This window comes from Ovis aries, chromosome 1, assembly GCF_016772045.2.
Source record: "Ovis aries strain OAR_USU_Benz2616 breed Rambouillet chromosome 1, ARS-UI_Ramb_v3.0, whole genome shotgun sequence".
In the NCBI taxonomy this organism is placed as follows: domain Eukaryota; kingdom Metazoa; phylum Chordata; class Mammalia; order Artiodactyla; family Bovidae; genus Ovis; species Ovis aries.
In genome coordinates this window covers 15,208,692-15,235,706 of record NC_056054.1, presented here as the reverse complement: position 1 = coordinate 15,235,706, position 27,015 = coordinate 15,208,692, and the positions used below count along the sequence as shown (strand labels likewise).

Here is a 27,015-nt window from a genome sequence, read left to right as displayed (position 1 = left end):
GGTTTGTGGGTTTGAGTTTGTTTGTTTGTTTTTTTTTTTAAAGAATACCTTCAATCCAAGTAGCCAGAATCAAGCAGCATTATTATTTTGGGTTATATACTTTTAAAAGCTTTTCTTATATAAATGAGATATGAGGTTAAGTTAGTTCCCCCAAATTAGATAATACCATACAAAAATACTATAAACTGTTTTGTAATCACTTAAATAATGCGAATAATTTCCCCTATCAAATAAAGACCTACATCCCTTATAATAAGTGAATGACATTCCACTGAATGGATGCAATTTTTAATGAGTCTCATACTAATGAATAATCTCAATGTCTTCAATTTTATTCTTAACCACTGGACCACCAGGAAAATCTTCAATTTTAAAATGTTGTAAATAGCATCACAGAGAACATCCATTATGCCCATTCCTTGGGTCACTACCCTCATTATCTCTTCCAGAACCCTCGGAACGACTTCATAAGGAGTATTATTGTTTGGTTTAGAAAAAAAGAAAAAGGAAACCAGATTGTTTTAAATGATAAATCTTCACATTTTCAAGTTTAAAATTATAAGCAGATCAAAGAAAATTGAGGGCTGCCAGACTGTAACTTCGGACCCTTATTTTTCACCTGACTTGGTCCTGAAACACTATTAGTTATTTTCCAAATCAAAACCACCTTCAAGTTAAAAAAAAAAAAAGTATGTCAACACATTTTTCAAAAAATCTGACAGATGTTCTGAAGATAATCTCCAAAGAAGTCCCAGAAACATTCTGAGCAATGGTAACATCATTAGAATAACGAACATGGTGCTGGCGCTCAGTAAATGGCTGCTCAATAAATAAATGAATAAAATAAATCTAACAGATGAGACCATTAGTGGATTATAAATTCTCAATTATTTGTTTTATAAAAATAAATTATATTCTCCAAAGCATAAATGAAGACCAATGGATGGTAAACTATTCTAGAGAGACCAGTGGTTAATGAAACATGTAGAATAACAACCCAGTGCCTGATGAACAGGAAGTGCTCCAAGATGGAGACTGCCTCTGTTAATACTGCTGCTGGCAATGGGACCAGATGCTCTTTGAAATCACATAATCCCTAAGAGTCTATGTTAGTTTGGAAACATATATGTTCTCAGAGAAGTCCTTTCCCACTACTGGCCCAGCTAGCCTAGACAAAGGATTCAGTTTTTATTCATAAACTCTTTATACCAGAACTGCTCAACTGGGCTCTACTCCACACCAATCATACCATGAAATGCTGATCAAGCACTCTCACAAACAGGGTTCCATGGCCCAGTAAGTTCGAGAAACGCTGCATACTTATATTCTTTCTCTTGAAGGGCTGTACATGAACACAAACATTCTCAATACTAATTATATAGAAAAGAAATGCCTTTGGCCATTATTTCGTCAAAGATCCTTTTTTCACCCTCAAAGGTACTTACTAGCATTGTGTAAGAACTAATGTTCAATGGAACATCTTGGGAAATGCTGCTCTAGGCCAACTTACAAATTTTAGTGGAATGAAAAGAAGACTACAGGCAAGTCTATTCTGACCACCTTCCAAAACGGTTGGGAGTTTTACACACATTATGGCATTTCCCTTTTTCATGACAATGACACTAAATATCACCATAAATAGCAATCCTCTGCCTCTCAAATAACTGCCAACCAAGTATGCTTTGCTTCTTAAATAGGCCCCAACTTTGTCATTTGATAATGAGCAAATTCTAAGCTACTTACCTTCAGGGTACAATAATAATTTTTGAGAGAGTTAAGAAACACAAAAATGTTCAATTGTGCAGATAGCATGTACTTTCTTTTTTCTTTTTAAATGAACAGATCATGCCACTGGTGAGGGGATATGTTTTCTTAATACTAGGCAAAGAATCCCACTTCATTCAGACAAATGAATGGAAAATTTACAGCTCCTGAGGACAGGGTTAACAGTAATTAGGGACTCTGAAAACCCTCAGTAACTCTAACAAATGTAAGCCAATGATAAGATATAAAATACTCTATACTCCAGTATAATTTCCTGTGAGTCACTGAAGCACTTATTGAAGCACTGCTCAAGATCACTATTTTAGCTTATATTCATGAATGTGTTTAAGAATAATTCTTGAATCTGATTTATACTATACTGTCGATTTTAAATGGAAGGTGTTCATTCAAATAGGATATCTTATGTGCCTTGAACATGGAGATTTGAACCTTAATTTAAACCTTTTCTACTGGAAACATTCAAATGCAAAGGTTAGACTAGTCCCTCTCTCTAAATTGCACCTTAAGTTTATCCATGAGAAAGTGCTCACTGTATAAAAGAAAGTACAATGGACTTAAATGAAACCTGCAGACAAGTAAGAACTTAAACCAAAATGGAAAATACAACTCCCACGCTGAAAATGATAGCCTTACTGCCATCAGGAGCATCACAGCTAAAACATGGAGAAGTGTGGAAAGGATAAATGCAGAAGTAAACATGGAGAAGTAAAGAAAGCTGAGCGCCGAAGAATTGGTGCTTTTGAACTGTGGTGTTGGAGAAGACTCTTGAGAGTCCCTTGGACTGCAAGGAGATCCAACCAGTCCATCCTAAAGGAAATCAGTCCTGAATATTCATTGAAAGTACTGATCCTGAAGCTGAAACTTCAATACTTTGGCCACCTGATGCGAAGAACCAACTCACTGGAAAAGACCCTGATGCTGGGAAAGACTGAAGGCAGGAGGAGAAGGGGACAACAGAGGATGAGATGGTTGGATGGTCTCACCGACTTGATGGACATGAGTTTGAGCAAGCTCCGGGAGCTGGTGATGGACAGGGAAGCCTGGAGTGCTGCAGTCCATGGGGTCACAGTGTCAGACATGACTGAGTGACTGAACTATAGAAAGGGTGCAGCAAATTTTGCAACCTGGCAAAAATTTCTGCAGGCAGGGAGATTTTTTTTTTGGACCATTCTACAATGTTGTCTTTCTGCTTACTTTAAAGAAAATGTTATCCAGGTGACTACAAATCAAGCTGACAATCCTACTTCAACTATTTCTACAATCAGAAAAAATTTTAAATGAATATAATGCAAGTCTCTTTCTGGACATAATGATAAAACTGGTTATTCTGATTTTAACAACCATTACTCTTTGGCAAATGTGAAGACATTTTCTTCTCATAAGAACCACGACCACTCAGCACCTGGGGGTTAACAGAGGGGATTAGGAGACAACCTAACACTGAAACAGGCTTCCCTGGTGGCTCAGAGAGTAAAGCGTCTGCCTGCAAGGTGGGAGACCTGGGTTCGATCCCTGGGTCGGGAAGATCCCCTGGAGAAGAAAATGGCAACCCACTCCAGTACTCTTGCCTGGAGAATTCCATGGACAGAGTAGCCTGGTAGGCTACAGCCCACGGGGTCGCAGAGTCGGACACAACAACTGAGTGATTTCACTTTAACACTGAAACAAATGATCCTACAACTTTGGGCATTCGTAAGTAATACTGACCTCACAGAGGTCCACTAGAAATCAGCTCCTAAATCACAATGGCACAACTAAATCAGAGTATTTCTTTCATGTCAAATGGTTGCCCCACCTCCACACCATGTAGAAATCCTACTGTACATAAAAGAGTGGATAATTACAAAGCCTCCTCATCAAGGAAGTTCTTTCTAATTGGCTGTCAGGCAGATTTTACGCTATTCTCAAAAGAAAGTGCTGTGTTCTCTCCCTTATTAAGGCCCATTCAGTGACAGGCACCTACCATATGCTACTGTATTCATTTTTCATTAAGTACTTTAAGACAGGTGTTATTATTAACCACTACTTTACATAGGAAGAAACTAAGGCTCAGACAGGTTAAGAATCTGACCCCTAGCTCCACAGAGGGTAAACATGTCACAGAGAATTCTTTCCTAGGTCTGACGCCAAGGTCAGCAGCTACAGTGGCCCCTCCCAAAGGCACTCTTTGGCCAAAATATTTTAAATCCACTTCCTCCTACAATTAATCTATTAATGTTATGTTAGGTGTTTTGAGTCTCTGTGGGAAAACACTAAAATGACCTTGTAGCCTTCCTAACTAGTCACAGTGCATGCAAGCAAAACCAAACAAACAAAATGAAGAGACTGTAAGACATCAGATAACTCACAAACAGTTTGCTTTGGGCACAAGAAATAGAATGGAAAAGAACAACTTGCTGGCTAAGGAATGTTCTTAGGTTGTATGCCTGAGGCTGGAATGAACCTCAAGAAGGTCGTCTGTGACCTTAACAATGTTCTCTGCTACTCTCCCTCCTGTGACTGAGGCACACTTGTCAAAATACAATAGGTTCCTTAAGCGTCATCTCTGCCATCAAATCAGTGCTTCCACAGGAAAGGGAATGCTGTCCAGCAGAATAAGCACTGGCCTGGGAATCCAGTGACTAGGAGGCTTGGCTCTACCCTGGCACAGAAGTGACCTTATCAAGGTCACCACACTTTTCAGGACTTTAGTACAAAGGGGTGTGCCTGAAAGAACCAAAGGCCACTTTCTGAGCTAAAATGCAACAGTTTTTCTTTTTCCCCTAATATTCTAAGGAGTCAAGAGAACACTTTCTAAGAGTAAGGGCGCCACAAATTGTGTAAGAATTAAGAGTTACAGACTAGGACTTCCCTGGTGGTCCAGTGGCAAAGAGTCCGATGGGTTTGATCCCTGGTCTGGGAAGATTCCACATGCCATGGGTCACCTCCGCCCCTGCACCACAGCTACTGAAACCACTGAGCCTGTGCTCTGGAGCCACAAGCCGCAAACTACTGAGCCTGCGTACCCAGAGCCTGCTACTGCCACCGGACAGAAGCCCTCTCACAGCAACAAAAATAAATAATTTTGAAAAAACAGTTTCAATTTTAAAAAAAAGTTACAGACTTAATCTGGTCTCTGCCACTTACTTGCTATGTGATCTTGAGCAAATTATTCAACCCTTCTGTTTCCTTATGTAAAAATCAGGGTAGTAAAAGTACCTATTTCATACTATGTGAGGATAAAACATATTATCTATACCCTTGTTGGGTCAATGTAAGCACTCAATAAAAGGCAATAACCATGACATTCTTGAATTTTATTCATATGGCTTTAGTGGCTCAGTACCTCTGAACTAAGAAATTTCAAAACTGCCTCAAAAGACACTGACCATGGCTTATCTGGTGGCTCAGATGGTAAAGAATCTGCCCGCTATGCAGGAGACCCAAGTTTGATCCCTGGGTTGGGAAGATCCCCTGGAGAAGAGAATAGCAACCCACTTCCATATTTTTGCCTGGAGAATCCCATGGACAACAAAGTCTGGTGGGCTACAGTCCCTGGGGTCGCAGAGTTGGCCATGACTGAGCAACTAAGCACAGAGCACACACTATAGCCCTGAAGTGAGAGATAGACGGGCTCCAGTTTGGACATTTACAATCATCCAGCCTCCTCTTACCCTGGAGAAGGAAATGGCAACCCACTCCAGTACTCTTGCCTGGAGAATTCCAAGGATAGAGGACCCTGGTGGGCTACAGTCCACTGGATCACAAAGAGTGGGACACGACTCTGTGACTTTCATTTTCAGCCTCCTCTTTGCATTTCCTGGAGCCCACCTCCTACCTCAGCCCCACATTTCACTTTGACTCCACTTCTGTGTTAATGGGGTAAGAAATCTTGAAGCTTTTCTAGTACGATGAATCAGTTTTGACCAAATGGGAAATATGTAAGCAAATAAGGTAATGATTATTTGTCGTAAGGATTAAATAAAATGACACAGAATGAGTCTACAAAGTATTCCTGGAGAAGGAAATGGCAACCCACTCCAGTACTCTTGCCTAGAGAATTCCAAGGACACAGGGGCCTGGCAGGCTACAGTCCATGGGGTCACAAAGAGTCGGATACGACTGAGCGACTAACACACATACACACCAAGTATTAGTAGGATTTCTGCTTAGAAACAAAGCTGATGTTCACAAGGTTTTATTATAAACTCAGACCTCCTGGGAGTTCAGGATTTCTAGGGTAATTAATTCCAAATGATAACAAGGCCCGGCGATTGGCCATGGGTTAATGGAGAACGTAGGGCTTCCCAGGTGGCGCTAGTGGTAAAGAACCGGCCTCCCAATACAGGAGACCTGAGAGGCAGGTTCGATCCCAGGGTCAGGAAGATCCCCTGGAGGGCATGGCAACCCCCTCCAGTATTCTTGCCTGGAGAATCACATAGACAGGAGCCTGGCGGGCTACAGTCCATAGGGTCTCAAAGAGTCAAACACAACTGAAGTGACACAGCATGCGTGTGCACGCATGCACACACACACACACACAATGTAGAATATATGGAGGCTAACGCAGAAAGGTATACTGGTGCTGAAGAGCTACCACCAAGAAATGCTTGCTGAATAAAAATGATATATGTATATGCCTGTCTTGTTCAGATTTGCTAAAAAAGAAACTAGCTTATGGATGTCTTAACAGTCTTCATCTTTAACTTAATGACTAAGCCAAATGAAGCTGAGATGACCAATGTACAAAATGCATGGCGTCCTATTTGCCCTCATACTTTTGACACTCATCTTCCACACTGCAGTGTCATTACAAGCATGAGGGAGGGGACCCTCACCTAATTACATAAGACTTCCAATTCACTTGAAACCTGAAGTTAAATGTTTCCTCGAAAACTTGGAATTGCAAATATTCTGTTGTATCCAGTTTTAATTTACATGTCATTGAGGATAAGCATATCCTACAATCACCCCAGTCTGAAGAAGGCACTAGGTTTTTTGATAGGTCCCGGTGTTTGGAGACAAATGTGCTAAAGAATGGTGATGTTGGAAAAAGTTCCCCAGCGAGCTCTTTACGCTATGTACTTGCTAGTTCCTCACTGCTCGGCAGTAATCATTTCCATATATAGAAAGTCTATGGCAACAATATTTTGAAGCCTGGTTTTAAAGAATGCAGATTTTTAAACTCTCTGCACATATTTTCCCTATCACCTACCTGGGTTCAGAAAAACACCAGCAGTTTACTATGTTAATCTCTCCCTTCACAATAGAAACCAAGGGATACAATTTAAACACCTAGTTGAAGAAACAATATTCTATATGGTTATCATTCTGTGGTCTGAACAGTACAACAAACTCTTATTGTAATTATTCAAATAAACACAATTTCTTACTCAAATTCTCCCACTCAATACATCCCTAACATCCATAAGTCAAGGAAAAATGATCCACTGTGAAATGTAAAACCACCTGAGAGTTTTGACAAGTCAGGTTTATGCTGATAGCAAGACACAGCAGATAAAACTACAAGCTTTGACATCAGGCAACTTGAATTTTAATCCCAGCTCAACCACTGAGCAACACTGGAAAAGCTACTTAACCTCTCTGATCTTCAACTTTCTCATCTGCAATATGAGGATGTCTACCTAACAGGAAATGTGTTAAATGTACTCCAAAATGTCAATCCCCTTCCTCTACTACTTTTCCCTTCTGTCTTGAAATTTTAGTTGCATTAGCATAAAACTGAGAAATGTGAAAGTCACAGGAGTGTCTTGAAAATGGAAATGTAATATCTATCTAAAGTTGAAAGAACCATCTAAAATAGACAAGGAAAAACGGATTAGAAAAACACAGGTTTAACAAATGTATTTCCATGATCTCCAAACGTCAGGAGGAGCAAACGTAATACAATCCACGTTACTACAATTCAAAGAAAAAGGAATGTACCCCCTAACAAGCTGACTCTTAACAACTCTCAATTAAAATTAAAAAAAAGCTTTTTGAAACATGAACCACAGAGTTGACAAACCGTTACATAAGACAAGATGCAAGATGCTATGCACTAGCTTATTTTCACTCCAGGCTGCTTAGGAAAAAAATTTTCCTTTAGTGTGTATGAGGGTGGGTGTGCTTTTTAGACATATATAAAAGGAAATAAATGTGCCAAGATCCAGGATCTGTCAAGCGCTCCTCCACTAAAGAGGAACCTAACAACATCCTTTCAAACAAACAACTGCCAAGTATCTGATGTTTGCTAGAAAGAGTAGCTTTGGAAACTTGGAAACTGAGCCCTGATCTGTAACTTTCCTAGAGCAGTAAAACTACATGGGTGTGTTAGTCACTCAGTTGCACGGACTCTGTGATCCCATGGACTGTAGCCCACCAAGCTCCTCTACTGGAGTGGGTTGCCATTCCCTTCTACAGGGGATCTTCCCAACCCAGGGATTGAACTTGGGTCTCCCTACTGCGGGCAGATTCTTTACCATCTAAGCCACAAAACTTCCTATAGAACACCTAAAACTAGCAGCATGGTCCTGAGACCCCTCATCTGTGACTACTCTCTCAATATAATTCCCAAATCTGAAAGTTTCCCCAAATGCTTCCACTTTTTCACTCCTAAAGATCTGTCACTATTAAATGCTGTGCCCCCCTAGGCTGGGCATTCTGTTATTAAGAACAAGCACACCTATCCAATAGATTGCCTCCCTCTCAGCCTGTATTTGTTTACTTCTTCCTCACACCATAACCACAGCCCTAATCTGGTAACTACGGGCTCCAGGGTTTCACCAAAACCTGTGTTTCAGCACTGGCACTCGCTAGCAAAATTCCTGATCTGATCCTATTGTTCATCGGATATGTCTCTAGGGCCCTGATGCCCTCTCTTTCTATACTATGCTCTCAGATTTGGCATGTGTGGACATCAGGGTCATTCCCTGTGTTATATACTCCAAGTCTAGCACCGCTGGATCTCAAAGATCCTCTCAACCTGTAACTCAGGTTTCAGCGTTTCCAAGCCTGGCACCCTTGTGGGCTTAAACGCCCCCATCCCAGACCATGCTCGTTACACGGAACGAGCACCTCTGGAATTTGGAGTGCCTCCCACTCCCAGCCACGCATAGGATACTCCTGAAGTACCTGCCAGACCATCACCCTCTCTCCCGGCTTAAGGCCTCTAGGCTCGCCCCCAACTTCCACCCCACGCCGGCGCTGTAAGTGGTCATCGCCCGGCAGCCCGAGACCAAGACGCGTGCATCCCCACAGCCTCTGATTCCCTGACAACCCCTAGGCCGGAGCCAGCGCGACCAATAACGTGCCAGGTCCTCGGCCTCCCCGCCACCGACCAATCACGAGCGAGCCCCCCCCCGCCGTCGCCTTCCGCCAATGGGAGAAAGCCCGCGAGCCGGGCCGACAAGGCGCACGGACCCCGCGAGCGCGACGGCGGCGACAGCGACGGGCCAGGGAGAACACAACATGGCGGTGGGCAGGCCGGACCGAACTACAGCAGCAGCCACGCGAGGGAAGTGAGGTCTCCGCCGAGGGCGGGAAGCGCCGCCCCTCCCCCCGCGACTGCCGCTCACCTCTCCCCCTCCCTCCCGCGGACGCTCCCGCACACTCACACGCCTCGGCTCAGAAGTCCAGGGAAGAGCAGGAGCCGCCCCCGCGCTCCGGCGGAGTCGGGCAATGCAGAGGCCTGGGCACGACGGAGGGGAGGGGGAAGCGTGCGTCACGGAGAACGGAGCGCGCGCTAAGCCGGGGTACAAACAAGATGGCGGCCACGCCGTTTGCACTGTCTCCCCCCGCTTCCCCTCCCCCTCCCTTGGCGCCTTGGCTCCGAGTGTCTTTAATGCGCAGAAGCTTAGTCGCTTGAAGTCTCGCGAGAATTGAGAAGGGGCGACGACTTGGTGAGCCTTGAGCCATCTGACCCCGCCCCCTTTAGAGTCCAGAGGTGTCTAGCGGGGTCCTAGATAGCGTATTCAGCCTTTGTGGACCTTTGCTATGGTCCGCGTGCTTTTGAGTTTTAGGAGAATAGATAGTTTTACGTGGGTTTGTTTGTTTTTTAAGGAAGTAACAGCTGGAGGATGGAGGGCGGCATGAGGAATGCCAGATTAAGTGCGCTGTTAAAGAAGACAGCTGCCAGTACCGTAAAAGGGGATTTAAAACTGTAAAGATACACTTCAGAATAAAGAACAGCACTTTCCTAGAATGGTCACCTTGTAACTTTACGTCTATATGCACATTGTTTTTGTCACTTGACTGCAGAATTAAAACTTCTTTAAAAGCAGTTGGAAACTGAACTGCAACCAGCACTCGTTTTCATGCTTTACCGCTTTAATCTCCACAACTACTTAGTCCGAAGGCATTAGCATTATTTCTGTTTTACTGGTGATGAAGTTGAAGCGCCAAAATGTTAAGCAACTTAAGGCTCCGCAGCTAGTTAATGGCGAGACTCGGTTTGAATAGTCAAATCTGTATATAAATACATCTAATATATATTGAGTAGAATCATCCACAATGAAACTGTGCACTAGGTTGCAAGCACAAATAAGACTGCTTTTGCTGGTGTTTACCTTGAAGTTTACAGATGACTTTTCTGAGACTTGTTTTGCAGGGGTTCTCAACAATAAAATCAATACACTATTATTATTTCCTTCCTTTGAGTTTATGACCCTAGTGATAAAGTTGTTGAGAATAATGGAATAAATCCTTGACTTGAATTCAGGAAAATTGTTTTCAAATCCAGCCTTAATAAATCTCACTTCATGCATTCAATAAATATTTGATGAATAAATAAAACCTGACTAGTTACAAGACACTTAAGTTCACTAAGTCTTGTTGATTTCTTCATCTGTAAAGTGATCTAATTCCTACCTCAGAGTGTCAGGGATATTGAATGAAACAGTTTAAGGGAGAGTGCTTTGCAAAAGAATTTCAAAGTAGTGATAATGATGTTTTCAGACATGAGAAATGGCATAAAAATTAAAAACAGACTCAAGAAATAGTATGTTGAGATAAATAAGCTTAGCTAATGGGGAAATGGAGAAGGCTATGGCACTCCACTCCAGTATTCTTGCCTGGAAAATCCCATGGGCGGAGGAGCCTGGTGGGCTGCAGTCCATGGGGTCGCACAGAGTCGGACATGACTGAAGTGATTTAGCAGCAGCAGCAATGGGGAAAAGCTAGGTAAGTCTTTTTACAAATATTTATTGAGCAATTTTTACATATACTATGCTTATGAAAGAGAAGTAAAAATGTGCAGGGACAAAATAAATTAGTAGTATTAGTTATTATTATTATATTTAAGTATTGGCAGCAGATGGGCTTCCCTAGTGGCTCAGCAGTAAAGAGTCCGCTGCCTATGCAGGAGTCATGGCTTTGATCCCTGGGTGGGTAAGATCCCCTGGGAGAGAGCATGGCAACCTACTCCAGTATTCTTGCCTGGGAAATCCCATGGACCGAGGAGCCTGGTGGGCCACAGTCCATGGGGTCCCAAAGAGTTGGACACTACTGAGCAACCACTTCACTTTAGTGACTAAGCAAACATTGACGGTATATAGGGACTGTAGTCAGTTTCCCTCTGGGAGCATGGAAATCAGGTTGCCCTCAGAATTAAACTAATAAAAATGTACATAGTGGAAGAAATTATCCAAGGATGATGGTAAACATAAAACAACAGCAAGTGTTCAAGCACTGATCTACCAGGTGTGAAGTCCAGGAAGGGTCCTGGAGATACCTCCTATGTTAAGCTTTCAGTTGCCAGTTTGTGGGTAGTAGGTCCCAGGGGAGGAGATGTCAGGAGACTTGGAACTGGAGCTATTTACCAACTAGCACAAAAGTCTTTCAGTATTTTAACAGTTAATATTTATAACTGGTAACAGTCACACATACATACAGCCTGAGTAGTAGTCCTTGCTGTAGACTGTGGTCAATATTCTCTGCCCCTCCTTTGCTAAAACTCTCCCTCGGGACTTCACTGGTGCTCCAGCAGTTGAGAATCTGCCTGTCAATGCAGGGGACTCGATTCCATCCCTGATCTGGGAAGATCCCACATGCCGTGGAGCAACTAAGCCACAACTAATGAGCCCGTGCTTCACAAGAAGAGAAGCCACCACAATGAGACGCTGATAAACCGCAGCTAGAGAGTAGCCCCTGCTTGCCACAGATGAAGAAAGCCCTTGTGCAGCCAAGAAGACCCAGCACAGCCAATAAACAAATAAACTAAACCCTCCCTATCTGGCTTGTTCCTAGAAGGTTGTACTTCTCACCCTAATGTCGTCAAGCTTGACTTTGTTTTCGTCAGGGAAATGTGAGTAGAAATAGCCTGATCCACTTCTGAGCAGAAATGTATGAGCCGTCTCATGATTCCACCATATTTTTTTCTCAATCATGAGAGGATCACATTTCAAATAGGGCTACTTTTCCAGGTTTGGTCCCAGAATGAAGCTGTGCAGAGCCCCAGTTGACACACAGGACATGTAATGTGAGTAAGAAATGAACCTTTGTTATAAGCTACTGAGATTGTTTTAGTTGTTTGTTATTGCAGCATAATTTAGCTAGCCTAAACTGGCAAACACAGCTCTGAAACCCAGGTGACTCGCGGTAAGAATCCACCTGCCAGTGCAGGAGATTCAAGAGACTTAGGTTTGATCCTGACTTCCCCGGTGGCTCAGACAGTAAAGTGTCTGCCTACAACGCAGGAGACCTGGGTTTGATCCCTGGGTCGGGAAGATCTCCTGGAGAAGGAAATGGCAACCCACTGCAGTATTGTTGCCTGGAAAATCCCACGGACAGAGGAACCTGGTAGGCTACAGTCAGTGGGGTCACAAAGAGTCGGACACGACTGAGTGACATTTACTTACTTTGGAGTGTGAAAGATCCCCTGGAGGAGTAAATGGCAACCGCTCCAGTATTCTTGCCTGGGAAATGGTAGAGGAACCTGGCGGGCCACAGTACACGGGGTGCAAACAGTGGGACATGACAGAGTGCACACACACATCACATGCACACACACGGGTAAGCCGAGAGCTTATCTACAGACATAATCAAAAATAAACCAAACGCTGATCAGTTCATATGAGAGGAATCTCAAGGCAGATATGATTGCAGTTTAATAGAACCCTAATCAATCTTGTCAGCCAACCATTCTGTACCATATTTGGAGACTGTTCTGTCAAATAATAGTTCTGTATCCTATTTGGAGAGAGATTCTGTGAACTAAAGGGCTTAATCAGACATGACAACTGAAAACAAGGCAGAGACGAGCATTAACGTTGCCCCTCTAAGCCCTGTCTCAGTCAGACTGGCCTAGGCATTAAGATTTTCTTGTCTGTGTCATCCCTACAGTGGGTGAATTATCTCTGGGTGCCTCAGCCAAGAAATGCTTCTTAAGATCAATATGCCTTCCTGGTGTGATTCTGTGCTCACCCAGCAAATGTCCTGCCTCTGGGACAGAATTTAGTGATCTACCACCTAGAGGATCCCAGTTCTCTTGATAATTGCATTTTTCATTGTAAGTTAATCTACCAGATCCAGGTATATGTAACTATCCATTTTTGTGAACTGAGAGAATATAAGAGCCCTCCTGGGAGATGGTTCCACTCTGTGCTTACTATTAAAACCTGGCTTCTGAGATGGCAAGACCAAGGCCCAGTTCTGAGATGATGGTAGATTCCCTAGTGTTAAAACTGTAGAGGGACCTCTCTAGAATACCTTAAGCTGCACCCCTCTGTCTCATTGTATGGCATCTTTGATCTCAAAGAAGAGCAGTAAGTGCTAAGGAAAGATATAATTGACATGTTGTGGGAGTTCAGAAAGGAAGAGATTACTTCCACTTAGCATGAAAGAATGGGAAGAATTCAGGGAAGATTTGTGAGGATGTGACATTTTTAAAATGTGTAAAATTATGGAAAGAGCATGCCATGTATAGGCGGCCACTAGAGTACGTATAGGAAGCAGGGGGTTGATGGAGGAAACATAGAAGATGATGAAAAGGGAAAAAGCATCATCTGGAAAAATACATTTTGGTCAGATTAAGGCTGTTGGGTTTTGTTTTGTTTTGTTTTGTTTTTTTCTGCTAAGGAGACAGTGGTGGAAGTCTTATTGTTTTTATTTAATTTTTCCATTTTAATAACTTAAGAGAACAGTTTATTGGCATTAAGTACGTTCACATCATTGTGCAACCATCGCCACTATCTGCCACCAGGATTTTCATCATCCCATGCTGAAACTCTGTGCCTGTTAAATGATAACTCCCCGTCCTCCCCACCCTCAGCTCCTAGGAACCCCTGTTTTCTTTTCTCCTTTTAAATTTGACTATTCCAAGTATATTATATAAGTGGAATTATATTGGGCTGGCCAACAAATTCATTCAGGCTTTTCCACAAGACATTACAGAGAAACCCAAACAAACTTTTTGGCCAACCCGATACAATATTTTCCTTTTGTGTCTGGCATGTTTCACTTATAGTAATGTGTTCAAGTTTCATCCATGTCATATAGCACATATTAAACTTTCTTTTTTGGAGGGAGGAAGAAGAGGGTAGAGAAAACACACATACTTGAGGAAGGTGCAAAGGCACACAGGACAAGGGTCCCGCCACCAGGGGCCTTGCGCTACGTCTCACTGCTGTGTTTTTTGCTCCCCTCAGCAGCCCAACGTGAAGGCCTCAGGGCAAGGACACCTTCAGAACCAGCAGCCATCAGCCCAAAGAGCGCCCCTGGACTCAGGCCCTGCCATTCTGCCCCTGAATGCTGTTCCTGCCCACACCGCTTAAAGATGTGGACCTGAACCCCCGAGAGACCTCAGGAGGACTGGGCCCTCTTGTCGAACAGCCTTTCAGGCAAACTTTCATCTCTAGTTATGGCTGAATATAGTACTCCATTAAGTGTATATAACGTATTTTGCTTATAAATTCATCCGGCAACGGAATTTGGGTTGTTTCTGTCTTTTGACTATGGCAAATAATGCTGCTATGAACATTGGTGTTCAAATATCTGTTTGAGTTCCTGCTTTCGACTCTTGGGGGTACATACCCAGAAGTGAAATTGCTGGATCAGATGGTAATTCTATGTTTAATTTTTTGAGGGACCACCATACTGTTTTCCACAGCGGCTGTACCATTTTACATTCCCAGTGATAGAAGTTTTTACAGATGGGAATGACATGGTCAAAACTGTGTTTAACCACTACACGGGGCTTCCTTAGTGGTGCCTGTGGACAGGAATCTGCCTCCCAATTCTGGGGACACAGGTTTGATCCCTGCTGCAGGAAGATTCCACATGCTGCGGAGCAACTAAGCCCGTGAGCTGCCACTCCCGAAGCCCTGGCACCTAGAGCCTGTGCTCCGCAATAAGAGAAGCCGTCGCAATGAGAAGCCCAGCGCTGCAACCAAGAGTCGCCCTGGCTCACCGCAACTGGAGAAAGCCTGCGCTCAGCAACGAAGACCCAGCACTACCAAGACACACACACAAAATGGCTATCTGGCAGAGGTAACGGGATGGAGTGGGGTTTCAGAATGACCAGTTGGAGACTTCCACACAGGACGAGATCTAACAGGAGCCTGAGCACATCAGTAGCAGTGAGAATGGAGGGTGGAAGATAGAAATGCAGAGGTGATGCTGCCCACAGAGGACTGAAGCACTTGATTGTTGACCTGCTGCTGCAGAGGTGAGGAGCAAGAGACATGAAGGTGTATGGTATGACCCCCGGCTTCACCCCTGGGAGTAGGGTGGTCTCCAGATGAAGATTTCCGGACTTCTCCAGAGCGTGGCAAGTGGGACATTGTGAGCTCTGGGATGGACACTTGTTGTCTTGCCTGCTCAGTACCCTTGCCCTTTCCAATGGTAATGACACTGTATTTGCAGCCCAGCTGCTGAGCCCTGAAATCCATGCTGCGCTCTGAGATCCATTGCCCTTCACCCCCAGGCCTCACTTCCCACAAGCTGGCCACTGACTGAGCACAGCTGGGATTTTTGGACAGGCACCTGCCTAGGATAAGTGACGGTCTTCTGATGGACAACTTTGGCTCAAGGACTCCTCAGTGACCTCACAAACGTTCCTTGAAGCTGCACTGCAGTCTAAGGTGCTTCCACCTAGGACTCCTGCCTTCTCTCTTCTTCACTTAGGGTCAGACCTGTTGAGTGGTCCTCTCCCAGTCTCTCTCAGGTCTGGCCCCCCATTGTCTCTCACAGGTGTTTTCCATATTGAATTTCTTGCATTTAACCCTGTCTTGAGGTCTGTTTTCTGAGGAGCTGAACTGACGGAGGGGAGGGAGGATGAGCTCACAGCATCTCCTCTGTATCCCATCAGCCGTAGGGGTAAGTGTGTGACCCACCCTGACCAATCATCCTGAGCCCCACACCTTGGCCCAGGGCCTCCTCAGAGTCTCTCTGCATCATTTGGCTCCCAGATCATTAGATGCTTGGTCCACCTCAATCACAGACATGGCTGACCAGCTCTGAGTGAGGCCTCACAGTTCCACTGGCTGAAGCCAGCGAGTTGCAAGCATGGATAGTCTGGCTTCTCTCGCACTTTCCAGACCCTGAGGACCCACCACCTCACAGAGCAAGAGATCTGGGCTCCTAAGCAGCTGCTGAAGGGGTCGGTGATATACAGGAGATAGAACCTGCACCAGAGACTTAACTGCCCATGGGGCCAACTATAGGCTTTCCTGGTGGCTCAGCTGGTAAAGAATCCACCTGCAATATGAGAGAGCTGGGTTTGATCCCTGGGTTGGGAAGATCCCCTGGAGAAGGGAACAACTACCCACTCCAGTATTCTGGCCTGGAGAATTCCATGGATTGTATAGTCCATAGGGTTGCAAAGAGTCGGACACGACTAAGCAACTTTCACTTCAGGGCCAACTGTGATGAATGAAGGAACAATTTACTCTCCCTCCCTTCCTCTGATGGACTGTTTGAAGGTATAGTTTCTCTGTACAAACAGTCTGAAGGCTTTCTGCACGTCTAAGTAGGTAGACCTGTCCAGAGACCAGATGTGTCTCTTTACAGTTCATTGTAAAGAAGTAGCAAGAAACATTTCCTTGCATTGCTTGCCATCTTTTCCTGCTTCCCTGTCCCCTCATCCTCACTGCCCTAGCATTGTGCATCCCATATAAAGCTTTAGCACTTGATCCCTTCTTCAGGTTTTATTTTCTAGGAGCCCTTGTTAAGACAGATCACAGTTTCTGAACAGCTGAGCACTGGACTCAAACCAAGCTAAGCAAAGCCTTCCTAAAGATGCAGAATATAGACAGACAAGACTTTTCTTCTGTAGGTCTTGAGTCATAAAGATCTGTGGGTGGCTACCACTTCTGCTTTACAGGAAGAGCCTGCCTGAGCACAAAGGCATCACAGAGGAAGGCAGATCTCAGAGAAAGAGAAGGACACAGAGGCCTGACATCCTTTGAGCTCCAAGATCCAACCCTCCCCAATATGTATAATAGTTTTGTTATTTATCTCCCTAAAGACTGGTTTTACCAATCCAAATCAAAGAAAATGTGGTCACCTCTGGATCCCAGGGTACCTCATTTAAGAGATCAGTCAGGTGATTAGATTTGAGGCTCAATTTCAAATTCCTGGGAGAAAGAGCTGTTGCTTGGACTAGTTTTAGCCAGATGTTTACCCCTGAACCAATCAACATCACTGTGGGCACAGGGTCACGTGTAAATATGGCTGTAGCCACTGTAAGGCTGTGAATATGGTGTGATATCAAGTAGGGAGGAAAAGCTGGAGTAGGGAGTTGGGCAGACCAAACAAGGGGTGCCCACTCCTTGAGAATAAATAAGAGGGAAAGGATAAAGAGAAGGGGTCTGAGGACAGAACACCGTCTAATCCAATGCTGTCCTGCTCTTTATCTAAACCAACGCTATCCAGTAGAACCTTCTGCAATGATGGAGGTGTTTTATATCTCTGCTGTTCAGTGTAATAACCATCAGCCACAAGTGGCAGTTCAGCCCTTGACAATGGATGCAACCGAGCAACTGAATTTTTTGCTTCATTTTATTTTAATTTAAATTTGAAAAACTGTGTAGTTAATGACTACGTATTGGACAGGTCAGACCACACTGCCAGTCTGTTTGGGAAGAAAGCATATTGCATGTGCTTTGGAGTCAGTCAGATCTAGGTTCAAGTCTCAACACTACTTCTTAAAAATTGAACAGATTCCTTAACCCCTCTGAGCTATAGAAGTGAAAGATGCAAAGGATAGTGAATAATACGTGATACCAAAAAGTGAGAAAGGGGCAAAAGATTGCAAAGGGACAAAAAGTCAGCTGGGTTTAACAATGAGGAGATGGAGTGAATTAAGACAGAAGTATTCAAAGTGTGATGGGGCTAGAGCCAGACCAGCAATTTTCCTGTCTTCTGGACATCTGTTAAGTATCTTTCCTCTGGAAGGGGATCCCAGGAAGGGAAAGACAGGGAACAAAATAATTTAATTTTAATCCTGATGGCCATGAGGGGAGCTGAGAACCCAAAGGAATGTCCTGAAGGTAGGGCTCCAAGATCAAGCCAGAAAAACACAGTCAGAAACAGTCAGCCAAGGGTCTGGAGCCAAAGATAGGGTTGCATAGACCAAGAAACTAGAAGGAAAGAACATCTCATAAAATATCCTCATGACATAGCACTTACTGTGTAACTAGATTGTGAACCCTTCAGGGTTCAGAGCCAAGTTCATCTTGGTATTCCCAACACCTAGTAAGTTCCAGACACAATAATAGGTGTTTAATTAACATCTGTTAGAATGAATGCAAGTAAGCCAGTCACTCCTTGGTGCATGGTATTCACTCTAAAAATGTTAAATGATCAAAAAGAGAAATCTCTGCAATGAGAAGGTGCCAGGGAAACCTTCATGGCAGGGAAACCCTGTTTGTATGGTCCCTAGCATATCACCTGGCACAGAGGGATTGCTCAACAAGTGGTCACAAGGGTAATGATTATTAGTGGGGGAGTGAGGTTTTGCATAATGATCAGGGAAAGCTTTGATGATAAGAGGAGCTAAGTGAGTGAAGTCGCTCAGTTGTGTCCAACTCTTTGTGACCCCATGGACTGTAGCCTACCAGGCTCCTCTGTCCATGGGATTTTCTAGGCAAGAGTACTCGAGTGGGTTGCCATTTCCTTCTCCAGGGGATCTTCCCAATGCAGGGATCAAACCCGAGTCTCCCGCGTTGTAGGCAGACGCTTTACCGTCTGAACCACCAGGGAAGTTAATAGGAGCTAAACTATATTGATTTCATATAATCTTTATCCCACTCAATAAGATAGATCTTATTAGACTAATTTCACAGATGAGGAAACTCAAAGAGGAGATGTGACTTATTCATGGTTAGCCAGTTTAGAAACAGCACAGCTGGGGTTGAACCTGAGCTTCCCTGATTCCAGGGTCCAAGCTCCAACAGCAAAGATTTGGGAAGTAGGAAGCAGAAGTGTCCAAAGAAGAAATTAAGGAAGGCAGTTCTGGGGTCAGAATTCACTTCTGATTTCTATATGCTTACAGAAATTATGATGCCTTTCTCCCTGGAACACCCGATGCTTGCTTCTTGGCAACCCCTTCTACTGAGTTCACCTCTAGGCCACCCTTTTGTTTTATGTCCCATTCAACCACATCTACTCTGCTTTTACTCAAGGAAGTAGAAGTTGAAATGGGATCAAGGGGAGTTTTTATTTGTTGGTTTGTTTTATCTTCCCTGGTGGCTTAGATGGTAAAGTGTCTGCCTACAATGAGGGAGATCTGGGTTCAACCCCTGGGTCCGGAAGATCTCCTGGAGAAGGAAATGGCAACCCACTCCAGTATTCTTGTCTAGAAAATTCCATGGATGGAGGAGCCTGGTAGGCTACAGTCCATGGGGTGGCAAAGAGTCGGACATGGCTGAGCTACTTCACTTTCACTTTCACTTTGTTTTAGTTTTAAGAAGGAAAACTCCAGAGCAATTTTGTAAACTATGCATTTTCTAGTAGACAGGCAGAAACTGACAGTGAAAGAGAGAGAAAAGATCTGCAGAGGTAAGATTTTGGGGTCCTCGGCACAGATGGGCGAGAGCTTGGCCTCTGAGCTAGGGCATTGTGTGCTTTCCTTCAGAGCAAAGAAAGAGAATATGGGTACAGAGGCAGGAAAGTTAGTAAAGGTCAGGATGCTTAAAATGAAAAGTCAAATTTTGCAGCAATTGATGATGGCATAGTCTAGGACAATGTTTTCCAAATTGCAGGTCCTAGCTTATTAGTAGATCATAAACCCACTTAGAAGTTTGCAACCAGCTTTATTAAAAAAAAAAAAAGAATAGCATAGAATTGAAAATTTGAATTAATTACACATAGCAAGGGTAAATACTGTGGAAACTATTGTGAAACTTCTGTTTCAGTTATATATCCAGCTAGTAATACATGTATACTATAAAATTTATTTCTTATTGAGGGTTCAGTAAAACATATTTTAAAGCCACTGTTCCAGGATGAGACCATGAGAAGAATAGCTGATTCCTAGAACTTCCTTTCCCTTCCAGAATTTTCCATGATGCTTGTAAATTGGTCTTTTTTGTGACCAGCAATTGGCACCCTAAGGTGCATGAGCTTGATCAAGTATGCCAGAGCGCCCTAAGCATGTGGCTTCCATATGTACCTAAACATTAGTCTCCTAGCCTTCAGGGATACTCTTTCCTCCTGAGAAGAAAATCCTGAGATTCACTGTGATTGGACAGGCTGAGTTCATACAACCACCCTGAACCAGTCATTCTGGCCAGTAGGATTGACCAGCTCAGCCCTCCTTTTCCCTGATAAGCGTCAGCTTCCTGGAAATACTTGGATCCTGAAAAGGAAATCAGGGGCTGTTGGAAAAGGGGAAATGGAGAAATGAGATAATCAACTGATATCCCATACACGTGTCCCTTTAGGTGCCAAAGTTAGGTGTGAGTTTCAATAGCATTTGTGCTGGCCATTTGCCTGTTTGCTCTGAGCTCCGGTCTAGACTCTTCCATGTTCTTCTTTGTACTGAAGAGTGCCAGGCCCTGAAGGGCCCCCAAAACTACATTTCCCAGTCTTCTCTTGCTAGCTGACTTCCTGTCAGATTCAGTCAGTGGGAAGTACAGGTGGGAAACTGAATGGCTGGAGATGGGATGGCTGGAGGAGATGTGAATATTTTCTCTTTGTATCCACTGGAGACTCTGGCAGCAGCTGGTGATTATGGGTTCAGAGACCTTCAGTATTTCCAAAAGTATCAGTGGTACTGGAGAGGTGGCTCTAGGCTCCAGTGACCCCTGGCAGTTCTGCCGGCAGCATCATTTCAAAAGCAATGACCCAGTAGCATCAGTAGCACTTCTGGCTCTGGTAGCACCCTTCCAGTTGACCCTCCAGATCTAGGGGTAGTAGAAGCTTCCTGCAGCTACTAATCTCTGGTCTTCTCCACCTTGCCCTTTTGCTCCCTCTAGCCAACCAGTTTTTTGAAATAAACTACCTCTGTTTGAAATTCCAAGCACCTTTTCTGTTTTCTTGTCCAGACCGGCATGGTATTGCCCTGGCCATTAAGCTGACTGCCATGATCAATTTCCCAGGTGTGCTGTTTGCAGATGTTGAGCTGGGTGATGCCACAGAGAAGCACATTAAGCCCCCTGCTGGGGCACTGGGACAGGAGCACGGGGGACACTTGAGAGAGCACAGAGAAAGTCCCACGCTCCGTTTGCTTCCTCATCTTTCCCTATCAGAACTGTGTGATGGAGAACTTACTGCCTGCCTCCCAAGATAACTTGAATCCATGCTGTGGCTGGAAGGGATGGGCTCTGGAATGATGAGGTGGGAACAGAAAACAAGCATAGTTGGTAGGGGGCCCAACACGGACAGGTTGGAGAAGGGCGTGCCCTGGCTGCCAACGAGGGTTTCGAAAGGGAGGAGGGGTAGGAACCATCACCTCTGCATCCTCTTTTCCAGAGGAGATGATGGAGGGATAAACCCGCAGTTCCCAATGTTTCCTGTCTTAACCTTCCCCAAGTGCTCTGCAATCAAAACAAGAAAACAGACTCTTCCAATGGCATTTATCCTGACTGATACCAGAGGAACTGTTACTGAATCCTTTTGTCTTACCTTTACTTCTGTGGGTTCCTGTTGCTATCCAGACCTCCGGTGGGGGCGGGGGGGAGGTGGGGGGTAGCCAAGTCTCTCGAGGGCCTGGAGAAGTAAGATTGTGGATGACTCCTAGAAGCCTCAAAGGAGTAGCCATGCCCAAAACACCACTTTTCTCAGAGGCACCTTGCCATGGCCAGTAGCGTCTTGCAAGATGGTGTTGGGTAAATCCCACTCAGGTATGATCCATGACTGGAAACCTCCTAAACCCAGTCAGCCACTAATTTGCTCTGTGATCTTGGGCAAATCAAGTTCAATCTCAACGTTTCCACCTGTTTGTTGAAGAGCAGAAAGGGCAGTCCACTGGTTAGGACTCCAAGCTTCCGCTGCAGGGGGCGTGGGTTTGATCCCTGGTCCCACGAGCTGGGCAGCGTGGCAGAAACAAAATTAAAAAGAACAAAGGGATAATTTTTCTAAATTCTTTTAAAATACATTGTGTTAAGGGGATAGGTGGCATGGGAGAAATGATAGGTGTTACCTTCTGTCCCTCCTTCTTGCCCATCCTCCCTGCGCTTCTGTATCAAATAAGATAACAAGCATGAAAAGGCCCTGAAAAGTACAAAGTCCCATAAAAAGGCAAGAAAGTGTTATTATCAACATAGTCGTTAGCGTAGAGGGATGAAGGCAGGGCACAGGCTAAAAGCCAAACAGCTGGAAGGCAGGAAATCTTAACACCAAAAAAGGAAACTTTCTTTGTTCAAATTCTTCCTGGAGTGGTACTTTCTTTGGCGCAGGTCTGGCACTGAAATCCTCTGAATGCTGACACAGGTCCAGGAAAGTGTTCCGGAGACAGGTAGGGCATTCAGCAGCCAAAAGACACTGGGGAAACACCCAGCCTCATTCCTCACTTCTGTGATCCAACAAAGGATGCGACGGAAGGGAGAGGTTCAGATTCAAAGCCAGGTGTGTGCTGGGTTCCTCCTCCAGGCTCCTTAACCAGCCACTAAGATGCTGGGAAAGATTGAGGGCAGGAGGAGAAGGGGACGGCAGAGGATGAGATGTTTGGATGGCATCACTGACTCAATGGACATGGGTTTAGGTGGACTCTGGGAGTTGGTGATGGACATGGAGGCCTGGAGTGCTGCGGTTCATGGGGTCACAGAGTCGGACACAACTGACCGACTGAACTGAACTGAACTGAAGCTCTCTAGGGACCTAGGGTATCATGGGCATGCTTAACTAATGCTGAACTCAGTGGTCCACAACCTAAAAACCATTCCATGTTATGTTCAAAGGGAACATCCATCTGGGAGGACCTTAAGGATGGTCTAGGCCAACTGAGGCCTACTGAGGAGCAGAGACTTGCCAAGATAAGTAGAGTCAGACTCATCAAGTGGCCAGAAACAGTAAACTGCCCCCTCTGGCTCACATGTCAAGGAGCTTCTCTCAAGGGCTGGCATCCAATCTAGGACTTACTGCTCACAGTAAGTCCTAGTAGTCACTGGGAGTCCGAGACTCCCAGTCTCGGCACAGTCCTGCTCCTCCCTCCCTCCAGCCAGGCTGCTGCTCACTGCTGGTCCCTGCTCTTCATCTCCGCTCAGGGCTTCGCTGGAGCCTGACCTCCCTACCTCACCTCCCTCTGTCACCTGACAATTTCTTTCTGTTCCTTGGTTCAAGAGAGCCTCTAACTGGCCTGTCTCAGATGGCTGTGCTGGGCTATTATTTAAAGGTCACCAGCTAATACATGAGATGGTAACCCTTGGCTCAGGGCTGGCCCCCATCTGCTACCTCTAGAGGCCGGAGGGACCATATGGTCTAAACCAGAGCCCCAACCGGGTTTGTGGTCTGGGCAGCCTTTCTTCAACGTGGACGTGAGTCTGGCAGGCACCGTGCCATCCCTGGAACCATGTGACTCGAGCCCAAGGCTCCAGATTTCCTGCCCAGAACTTTTCCCAGAGGATTTGTCATTTCTTTCCTTGAGTTATGTCACAGATAAGCCTTCATTCCTGCTAAATGTCATCCAGGAAGGTCTTCTTCCTCCTTCAGCTCTCCCTCCTACTCTTCTTCCCTGCCCCGAGGAACTTATGATATAGTGAAGACAAAGACAGGAAAATAATTAGATTATATCTCTAAGTATAGGAGTGCTTTAGAAGGAAATATAAACAAAGTTATAAAAACGAACACTTACTGAGTTCCCTGTACCAATCACTCCTGATCACTTTACAAACATTTTTCTCATTTAATCCTTACAGCTCCCCTGTGAAGTTGGTACCACATTTGACACGCATGAAAACAGGCTCAGACAGTAGTTCGCAGATAATAAACAGCACAGCAGGACTCTGATGCCGAAGCCTGCTCTGGCAACCACTGTGTTGTGCGGTCGTCACCATGCTGTTTGAGCACAGAGGACCACCTTGGACTAGGGAGGAGGCAGGGGGAGGACTGTGGAGAGCAGGAAACGTCCAGGAGGAGTTGATATCGGAACTGAGCCTTGGAGTAGGGTGGGGCGGGGAGGTTGCTGTTGTTCACTCACCAAGTCACATCTGACTCTTTGCAACCCCATGGACTGCATGCCAGGCTTCCCTGTCCTTCACTGTCTCCTGGATTGTGCTCAGATTCACGTCCATAGAGTCAGTGATGCTATCTAACCATCTTGTCCTCTGCTGCCTCCTTCTCCTCCTGCCTTCAATCTTTCTCAGCATCAGAGTCTTTTCCAATGAATCAGCTCTTGGCATCAGGTGGCCAAAGTATTGGAGCTTCAACTTCAGCATCAGTCCTTCCAATGACTATTCAGGGGGTGGGGGGAGAGTCACTGTAAACAGAAGGATCCACAGTGTGAACAGCACCTGTTTGATCAGGGTGCAGGGCTGGAAGCAGGTTGCACGCCCCTAAGAACGAGTGCCTCCCTAAATTTGCACCCTGGGCACCTCTCTTGCCCCACCCTCATCTGGACCTGGCAGAGAGGGTGGAGTTTGGGCAGGAAGAGTTTTGAAGAGAAGGATCCAGGAGAAGAAGGTGAATTCAACACAGCCTAAGAGACGCAAGCAGTAGTGTCTCGTTTTCAGCATCTGAAATGGACTCTCAGGGCACATCGATAGAGTCCAAAGTGGAAAACCCAAGAGGAATGAGAACCTTTAAAATAACCACGTGAACAACCCTCTCTGCCTGGATTCCCCACACACCTTTCTTCTGCTCACCTTCCACTCTTGTCTTGGATATCACTTCCTCCAGGAAGCATCCTTAGGTCTCCCAGGCTTGCCTTAGGGTACTTGGGTTCCTATTTTGGAATTGCTCTTGGCCTTTCTGTTTCCACACTAGGCTGTGAATTCCCTGAGGACAGGGGTTGGGTCTTCTGACCCTTCCATCTCCAGCGGAGCATGTGGCTCATAGTAGCTGCTCAGTAACAGTCAGATGAAAGAATAACAAACAGCCTCCCAGGGGCCTCTGCCAAGTTCAGGCCATTTTCTCTTTGTCTCTGGAGTACTACCAACCTCAGCATTAGGAATCCTACATGTGTTGGAACCGGGAGAAAGCTTAAAACTCATTTATTTATCTCCTTCCTCCCACCTTTTCCAGATGGGTTGATTGTGGTACAATATTCACGTATATGCCAACAATTTCAATCTTATGTCTCCCGCCACAATTTCTCGTCTGAACTCCAGACCTAACCAGATGCTTCTGCAGCTCCTCATTTAGGATACTCCAATGTACCTGGATCTGAACGCGTCCAGACCTGGACTCAGCATCTCCCCGACCTGGTCCCCCCCAGCCTCCCCCACCTGGTAAAGGACGTCACCAGCGTCCCCTGCTTCCAGGGCCACAGTCTGGGGAGGGCCCTTGCCACCCATCACCAATCAAAGACCAAGGTCAGCAGTTTCTACCGCCCAAATCATAGAACCTCTCCAAGTCCCCTCTGCTGCCTTAGTTTAAATGCCCCATAGCTCTCAATGGACCCCTGTTAAAATCTCCTAATTAAACCCTCCAAATCTGTTATTTCCTTGTTCCAACCCATGCTTCCTACAGCCAGAATGATCTTTAAAAAGTGCTGCTGCTGCTACTAAGTCACTTCACTCGTGTCCAACTCCGTGCGACCCCACAGACAGCAGCCAATCAGGCTCCCCTGTCCCTAGGATTCTCCAGGCAAGAATACTGGAGTGGGTTGCCATTTCCTTCTCCAATGCATGAAAGTGAAAAGTGAAAGTGAAGTCGCTCAGTCGTGTCTGACTCTTAGCGACCCCATGGACTGCAGCCTACCAGGCTCCTCCGTCCATGGGATTTTCCAGGCAAGAGGACTGGGGTGCTAGTTTCATGTAATTCTTTACTGATATATTTCCAATGGCTCTCCATTTAAATAATAATAATAACTCATATTGTTATTATAGTTAACATGTATGGAAATTTATTATATCCTAGGACCTGTTCTGAGGACTTTACGCACAGTGACTCAGTTAATCTTCTTACACAGATGAGAAAACTGAGGCTCAGAGAAGCACTTTCAAGGGTTTTGCATCAACTCTTACCCCATACTTGACTCTTTGATCTGGTTGACTGCTATTCAAACTTTGGATGGATACCGTGGGGAACATTCTGGGACCTCGCTTTCTAGGTCAGGCCTTCCTCTGACTCATATCCCAGCTTGCAATCATTGGACTGATGTCTGCCACCCCAAACGGCTTGAAATTCTATGTCCTTCCCATTGTGTCCTCAGGACTCGACAGGTAACAAAGGCTTGCTCAATATTTGTTGAATGAATTGATAAAAAGGGTTTTCTTTCTTCAAATTTGATTGAAGTTTTGTTGACTTATGATATTGTGTTAATTTCTGATATACAGCCAAGTGATTCAGTTGTACATAGATATATTCTTTTTCATATTCTTTTCCATTATGTATTAGAGGATATTGAATATAGTTCCTTAAGCTATATAGTAGGACCTCATTACTTACCCATTTCCATATGCAATAGTGAAAGGGGTGTTCCATAGGAGGGGGGATGTGGTCAGATTTGCTGTAGAAGGATTTCACTTATGTGAAAGTCTGGAGGTGGGGAGACCCAGTCACTGGATTCAGCAGCTGGATTCAGGAGTGAGGATGGCCCTTTGGAGGAAGGGAGTGGCCACAGGGGTGGAGAGCAGACAGGGAACCTGGGAGCACTAGGAGGTAGGCAGGACAGGCCCTGAAATTAATTGGATGGAGGGGAGGACAAGGGTG

General features: G+C 45.0%; 1 protein-coding gene and 1 long non-coding RNA gene across 9 annotated transcripts in view; one reads left to right on the top strand and one right to left on the bottom strand.

Annotated features, from left to right (window-relative positions):
- Positions 1 to 9,547, bottom strand: part of NFYC (nuclear transcription factor Y subunit gamma) — a 64,645-nt gene extending 55,098 nt beyond the window's left edge. For 6 of the 7 annotated variants that reach the window (XM_060396187.1, XM_060396726.1, XM_042246334.2 and 3 more), the window contains exon 1: positions 9,381 to 9,547. The gene's annotated coding sequence lies outside the window, so the exon portion shown is untranslated. Of the gene's footprint in view, positions 1 to 9,341 lie in introns of all 7 variants that reach the window. The other variant, XM_042246403.2, reaches the window with a different exon arrangement.
- Positions 9,147 to 15,982, top strand: LOC132657607 (uncharacterized). 2 transcript variants are annotated; one of them, XR_009596015.1, is made up of 2 exons: positions 9,147 to 10,944; positions 11,774 to 15,982. It is a non-coding gene; the product is annotated as an uncharacterized LOC132657607 (long non-coding RNA). The 2 variants fall into 2 exon arrangements; XR_009596016.1 differs by having other exon boundaries at positions 11,747 to 15,982.
- Positions 15,983 to 27,015: the final 11,033 nt, after the last annotated feature.